This window comes from Lygodium microphyllum, chromosome 1, assembly GCF_053477565.2.
Source record: "Lygodium microphyllum isolate KBCC chromosome 1, Lygodium_microphyllum_v1.1.10, whole genome shotgun sequence".
NCBI lineage: Eukaryota > Viridiplantae > Streptophyta > Polypodiopsida > Schizaeales > Lygodiaceae > Lygodium > Lygodium microphyllum.
In genome coordinates, this window is record NC_141135.1 from 100,328,264 (window position 1) to 100,334,958 (window position 6,695).

The window sequence follows — 6,695 nt, forward strand, 5'->3', positions numbered from 1 at the left end:
TTTCTAGAGGCAAATTTTGAGAAAAGATGGAACAATTTGCATGATATGTTTGTCTTGTTGAGTCATTGTGAATAGGCGCATGACCTTTTTTGTTAATTTTTTCATAACACGATATAGTCACGAATGTTGACTCACTCTTATACATGATATTCAACATGTAATCTTCTATCCAAATCCCCGACAACCTTGATGGTGGTATGTTGTGCCCTCAGAGTGCACGAGTGTATGATGAAAGCAGTCTCCAGTGTGGACAAGGAGAGTATGTCAATAGAGGGGTTGATGTTGCAAAGGGTGGAGGACGAAGAGGGCTTGGAGCGTGCAAAGGAGACATGCACAAGTAATGTAGATGAAAAGACATGAGGCCAAGAATTTTTTGATGAAATGGACTCCCCTTTTTGTGGTGACCGCTGGATTTATCTATCTTATTGATGATACAGAGTGGGTGTCTCCTATTGTAATCAGACCAAAGAAGAATGGAAAGTGGAGAGTATGTGTTGATTTCAAGCCTCTTAATGTAGCTACTAAGAGGGACTACTATCCTCTTCCGTTTCAGGATGAGATATTGGATCAAGTGGTTGGTCATGAATTTTACCGTGTGTATGATGGATACTCTGGATATTTCTAAATCAGAATAGCAGAAGAAGATCAAAAGAAAAAAATGTTCATTACTCCATGGGGATGCTTTTGTTATAGAGTGATGCCTTTTGGTCTGATGAATGCATACGCTAGCTTTTCAAGATGGGTTAGTTGGTTATTTACCCCTTTCATTGGGAAATCTTTGCGAGTGTTTATGGATGACTTTTGTGTGTACAACTCAAGGCCATTACACTCTCAAAAACTTGACAAGTTTTCTGCAGAATTGATGAGGATGGTGGTTAGCTAAACCCCGATAAATGTAAAATAGTAAGAACTAGAGTGATACTCTTGGGTCATGAAGTGTCTGCTAATGGTATTTCACCTGAGCCTAGTAAAGTTGAGGCTTTACTTCTCATGGATTCTCCAAAAACTGTAAAAGAGCTGATGAGCTTTGTTCAAAAGTTGAGGTATCTATCAAGGTCATTCCATATGCTGGCTGAATATGTATATCCTTTACAGAAAGCAACTCAAAGGGGTCCTTTAGTTTGGACACAAGTTGAAGAGGATGCATTCTTGAATATTAAAGAAAATTTAAGCACTTTGCTAGTTCTTATGCCTGCAAACTGGGATGAACCTTTCTTCATTAGTATCAGTGTTGGGAAAAATGCAGTGGGAGCCATTTTAATGTAGAAGGGAAAGGGGATGTCTTATATGAGGCATGTGCTTTATATAAGCAGATCCATTGGAGCGACTGAAAAAGCTTGGATGGAAGAAGAGTTGTTGGTATGGGGGTTGGTATATGCAGTTAAAAGATGGAAATCATACTTGATTCATAAACTATTTGTATTACTTACTAGTTCCCAGTTGCTTCCACAGGTTTTGGGATCTGTTGAAAATGCTCCAAGAGTTACTAAGTGGATGTTGGCTTTGCAAGAATTTGAATTTACATGTTTAAAGGAGGATACTATAAGAGCTAGCTTGGCTAATATCTTGACTTATAAAGAGCCTATTGAAAGTGCAGCTGTTATAAGACGAAAACTGATTCTGCATCCGCAAATTCATGAGGAGATGAAGGATAAAGATGATACCTTGTTTTTTTATGGCAGTTACAGAAGAGTGCTGAAAAAGGGAGGACTAGGTTTTGTCATTATGGATGCTGAAAATCGAGAAGTCTTTTCTCAAAGTCAAGAAAGTAAAGAGATAAAAAGTAACAATGAAGTTGAATATGTGAGTTTACATGCTTGCCTAAAACAATGTATTCAGCTGGGATACAAGAAGATAGTTGCAAAAGGAGATGCTATGTTGGTGGTCAGATAGGTTCAAAATGTTTGGAAAGCCAATAAAGATATTTTGAAGGACTGGCTATTTAAGATAAAAGGCCTCATGAGGCAACTACAAAAATTTTAAATATGGTATATTGGTAGGGAGAACAACCATAGAGCTCATGAATTGGCTGAAAATGCTCTTTCCCAGTATGTTGCTACAATGAGGGTGGATAATCCTAGATATGAGGGCAGGGAGAGCCTTCAGCTGATTGAAGAGTTTCTAAAAAGTGGGGAGTTAAAGTCATTGGCTGATAAATACAAAAGGTATGCCATTGTCAGAAAGGCCAGGACATATGTGCTCATAAATGATCATTTGTACATGAAAGGGATTAATAATGTACTAAGAAGGGCGCTGGATAGTTCTGAGATTCCTGCTTGTTTATCTTCTTGTCATGAGGAAGCCTGTGGTGGACATTTTGGTTTTGAGCTTATCAAAAGGAAAATTATGTTAGCATGACTTACTTGGCCTAGTCTAAGTGCTAATGTTGCTCATTGGAATAAAAGTTGTCATGCTTGCCAGTCATATGCAAAAAGGATACTAATTCCAGAACCTGCTAAAGGCATTGTTGCCTATGGACCATTTGAGAAGTGGGGTTTGGATTTTATTGGACCTTTGCTTGGTACAAAAATAGGAAAGTCTTATATCATTACTATAATTGATTATATGACCAAATGGCGTGAAGCGAAGGCTACAAGGAATTGCAAGAAAGAGGATGTAACTCAGTTCCTCATAGGACATATGCTGCAAATTTGGAATACCACTAGAAATAGTGACAGATTAAGGTCCTGGCTTCAGAAATAAGCTATTGAGAGAATTAACAGAAAAACTAGACTTGAAACACAGATTTGCTACTCCTTATTACCCTTAGTGCAATGGATTGGTGGAAGCATTCAATGGAACATTACAAAATATTCTCTTTAAGATGGTGGAAGATCATCCTAAAGATTGGGACAATTATCTACATCAAAATTTGTGGGCTTGTAGAACAATGCAAAAGACAAGTACATGATTCAGCCCTTTTTAGTTTTAGTATATGGTCAATATGTTTTATTACCTATGAATGTCATGTTCCCTATGATAGAGTTTGTAAGAAAGCATCAGTTAGATCAAACAGAATTGGGAATTGACAAAGGATTGAACTTGCATACCCTATAGTTGGATAGGCAACAAGCAATGAATTGTTATGAAAAACAGATTGTGAAGAGAAGGGAATGGTTTAATACACAGTTGAAGAAGAAGAATCTTGCAAAGGGAATTTTTGGTTATGAGATATGACAGTAGCTTGGACTCCACTTTTCAAACCAAGTTTCGAGTTAGATGGGAAGGACCTTTCCTTATCAAGCAGAAGTTTGAAGCTTAAACAAAAACACAAGGAGGTGTTTGATAGTACAGTAGCGCAGGATCAAGAATTTCCTCATTGTCAACCAGTTATTCCGACTCATCAAGAAGTGGTGGACTATCAAGTTCCTATAATTCAAGTGAAATATTTTGGAAGGAATCTTGAAGATGTATTGCTGGATGGTGGTTTGGGAGTAAATATACTACCTAAGCATACATATTTGGCAAAAAATCAAGAACAATTGCTACTAGATCCATTTCAAGTTAGGATAGTAGATCATAGAAAACTACAACCTTTGGGTATTCTATGGAATCAATTGATCAAAGTGGTAGGCTTGAAGTTCAAAGCAAGCTTTGTGGTTCTAAGAATTTCAGAAATAGGAGATTCTTACAATATGCTTTTGGGTAGACCTTGGTTCAAGTTGGCTAAGTTGAAACAGGATTAGGAAAATGATTATGTTTGTATTTCTAGGGGCATTAAGGAGGTTAGGTTGTCTACAGTGAATAAAGTTATCCTGAGAGGGTAAAGGGCCGAGTGATAAGTGCCCCTGCTATGTAGGATGGCTCCGAAGGCTCAAGGAAGATTAGAGGGGCTCTAAGCTAGTAAATTTCATGTTAATTGCGGATGGAGTGTGATCACACATAGCCCAATCATGAGGGATTGGAAGGTCCTATCCTAGGCTGGAAAATGTCTTTCTGCGGAAAGATGGTTTTTGTACCGCTCTGTGGAGTGATGGTGAAATAAAGTATTTGATTTCCAAATTATTTGTTATGTGCTAAAGATTGAGTTTAATGAACCCAATTTAACAGAGTAATAAGAGGAAGCTGATTTTATATGTCGAAACAGTGTGGTAGTATGCTTTGCTAATTAGAAAACTAAGCAAATCCCATCGAGGAAAGTGGGAGGCTTCGATCTTGATGATTGGATGCCTATGGTTGGGTGGACCCAATAAGTCGTGTAACTTTCCAACACTAAATAGAGCTGATTAAATCATGACCCTCCCAATACCGATAGGATTAGTTACTAGGTTTAACACCATTTTAGGGGTCCAGAGCTGAGATTTTACCTTATGGGTAGGGGGATCGAGTTACACTCTCCCTCGTCTCTCACTCTCTTTGAACCAAGTGTGGTGTTAACCTCACTCCTGCCTTTGATTGATTACAAAGTGGTCTTTCTTAGGTGGGTGTTAGATTGTTGTTAGGGATGACTTGTCCACGCTTCCCCCATGAAGTAGAACTAAGATTCCCATGTTCAACTAAGTCTCAGGTTTCCCATGGGGAACGGGATGGTGATGTGCATGGATATGAATTTCAATCAACTACTAGAGGACTCCTCCAGGTATGTTGAAGGAGGCACCTCACACTTGGTGGTGACAAACATTTTGTTAATGGTAGTAGACCTCTTGGAAGTGATATACACCAACTTGAAGTGGTGCATTGCCTGCCACTAGAAGGCTTCGAGTTGCAAGTGGTAATGGACCACTTTCAAATGGTGGTGGATCATGTGTAGGTGGTAAAGAAACTTGCACTTTGGACATAAATCTCTTGTAAGTGACAGCAAGGCACTTGAAAGGATGAACTTTCTTTGGAAAATGATAGCATACCACTTGAAAGTTCAATGCACCACTTTAAATGGTAGAGGACTACATGTAAGAGGAAGCAAACCACTTGGAAATCATAGCTCACCACATATAAGTGGTTATGCTCCAACTATATGTTCTATGGGAACACATGGGAGCCTTAGTGCACCACTTGTAAGTGGAAGTGGACCAACTTGCAAGTGGTAGGGTACTAGTTGTAAGTGGTAAAGGACCACTTTCAAATGGTGGCTCATAGCATATAAGTGCTAAGGACACTAACGGTGGGCATAAAGCTTTTATAAGTGGTGGTACACAACTTGAAAGTTAATGCCCAACTTTTAAGTGGTAGGAGGCCAATTATAAGGTGAAGTAGACCACTTTCAAATGGTCGTTGACCACCTTGAAGTGGTAGTACTCAAATTACAAGTTCTATGTGAGTACTTGGAAACTGTAGAGCAAACCACTTGTAAGTAGTAGGGGCTAGATGCAAGTGGTAGTGTACCACTTGCTAGTAGTAAGGGACCAATTGCAAGTTATAGAGGACCAATTGCAAATAATAGAGGACCGGTTCCAAGTGGTGAAAAATCACTTGCAAGTGGTAGAGAACAACTTCTTGTAAGGGGGTGGCACATCATTTATGAGTCATAGCACACCACTTGTAAGTGATAGTGACCAAATGCAATGTAATGAAGCAAATTAGCCACATTACTTCACTTACCTTTACTAAAATAAACAATATAAATACCTTAGCCATGATGGTACTAGGGTTTACTAGAAAAAGGCAAGAAGTGCTAATGTAGGGATCTTTTTGGACACCTACACTAATTTTGGGAGATCTCTTGTCCATCACACTCTTGGGGTGAGTACCAAGCTTTGCTTCTTGTATCTTGATTTCAGCTTCCATGGCTACATTGTGCTATGGTATAATGGAAGATGTCTATGGCATGGCCGTGATTGAAGCATTTAATGTTATTTTTTGTTATTTTCTTAGTTTAGTTCATTAGTTTTCTCGTTGATTTCCATGGTAGAATAGGCCTTCTTTACATTGGTATTAGAGCAATAGTTTAGATCCTATCAGAATTCATTTTCATGCACTAGATTTAGTGCAATGACTAGGGAGTGGAAACCACATTTAAAATTTAGTCACACATGAGTTAATTCCTCCATAACCGTGGTTAGACATGGAGATTTGTCACAAACTATGACCGAGATGGAGATCTATCACAAACTTTGGCCAAGATGGAGGTTCTTAGCATGATCCAATATATAATAGCATGCTCTAGCTACTTTGGTAGGTCGTGACCAAATTTTCAACCAAAATTTGGGGAAAGATGGACAAAATGAAGGCTATAGGCTTTAGTGGAGAACACACTTGAGTTACTTTTTGAGAACATGGTTTCTTTTCTCTCTCTTCAAGCTTCCTTTCATGGATTCCATGGAAAACCTTGCTCCTACCTTGATTTTATGGCTTCTATCTTACAAAGGCACTCCATAAAAAGCTTCTTTATCAACTAAGCTTGCCAACAAGTACCATTTATGGTGGTTTTGCTTCAATCACTTCACACATGACAAGAATGTAGATCAGTGCAATCTGTGCCAGAAGTGCATAATTCTCTATGGTGGGTTAAAATCAAAGATATCTAGCATCTATGGCTACTATTAAGCATTGTGCACATTGTGCTTTGTACACATTGTACTTCAAGTCTTCTTCAACTTACATGAAGATTCTTCACCATTCTTGAACTTTCATCTCTCTTGCAAACCCTAGAAATGACAGGTTGGATAGCATTGAGAACTTCCAGATTTCTTCACTCATTTCAAGGGGGTTTTGATCTTTTATCACCCCTGGAGCATCTTCATAACCATGGCTTCAAA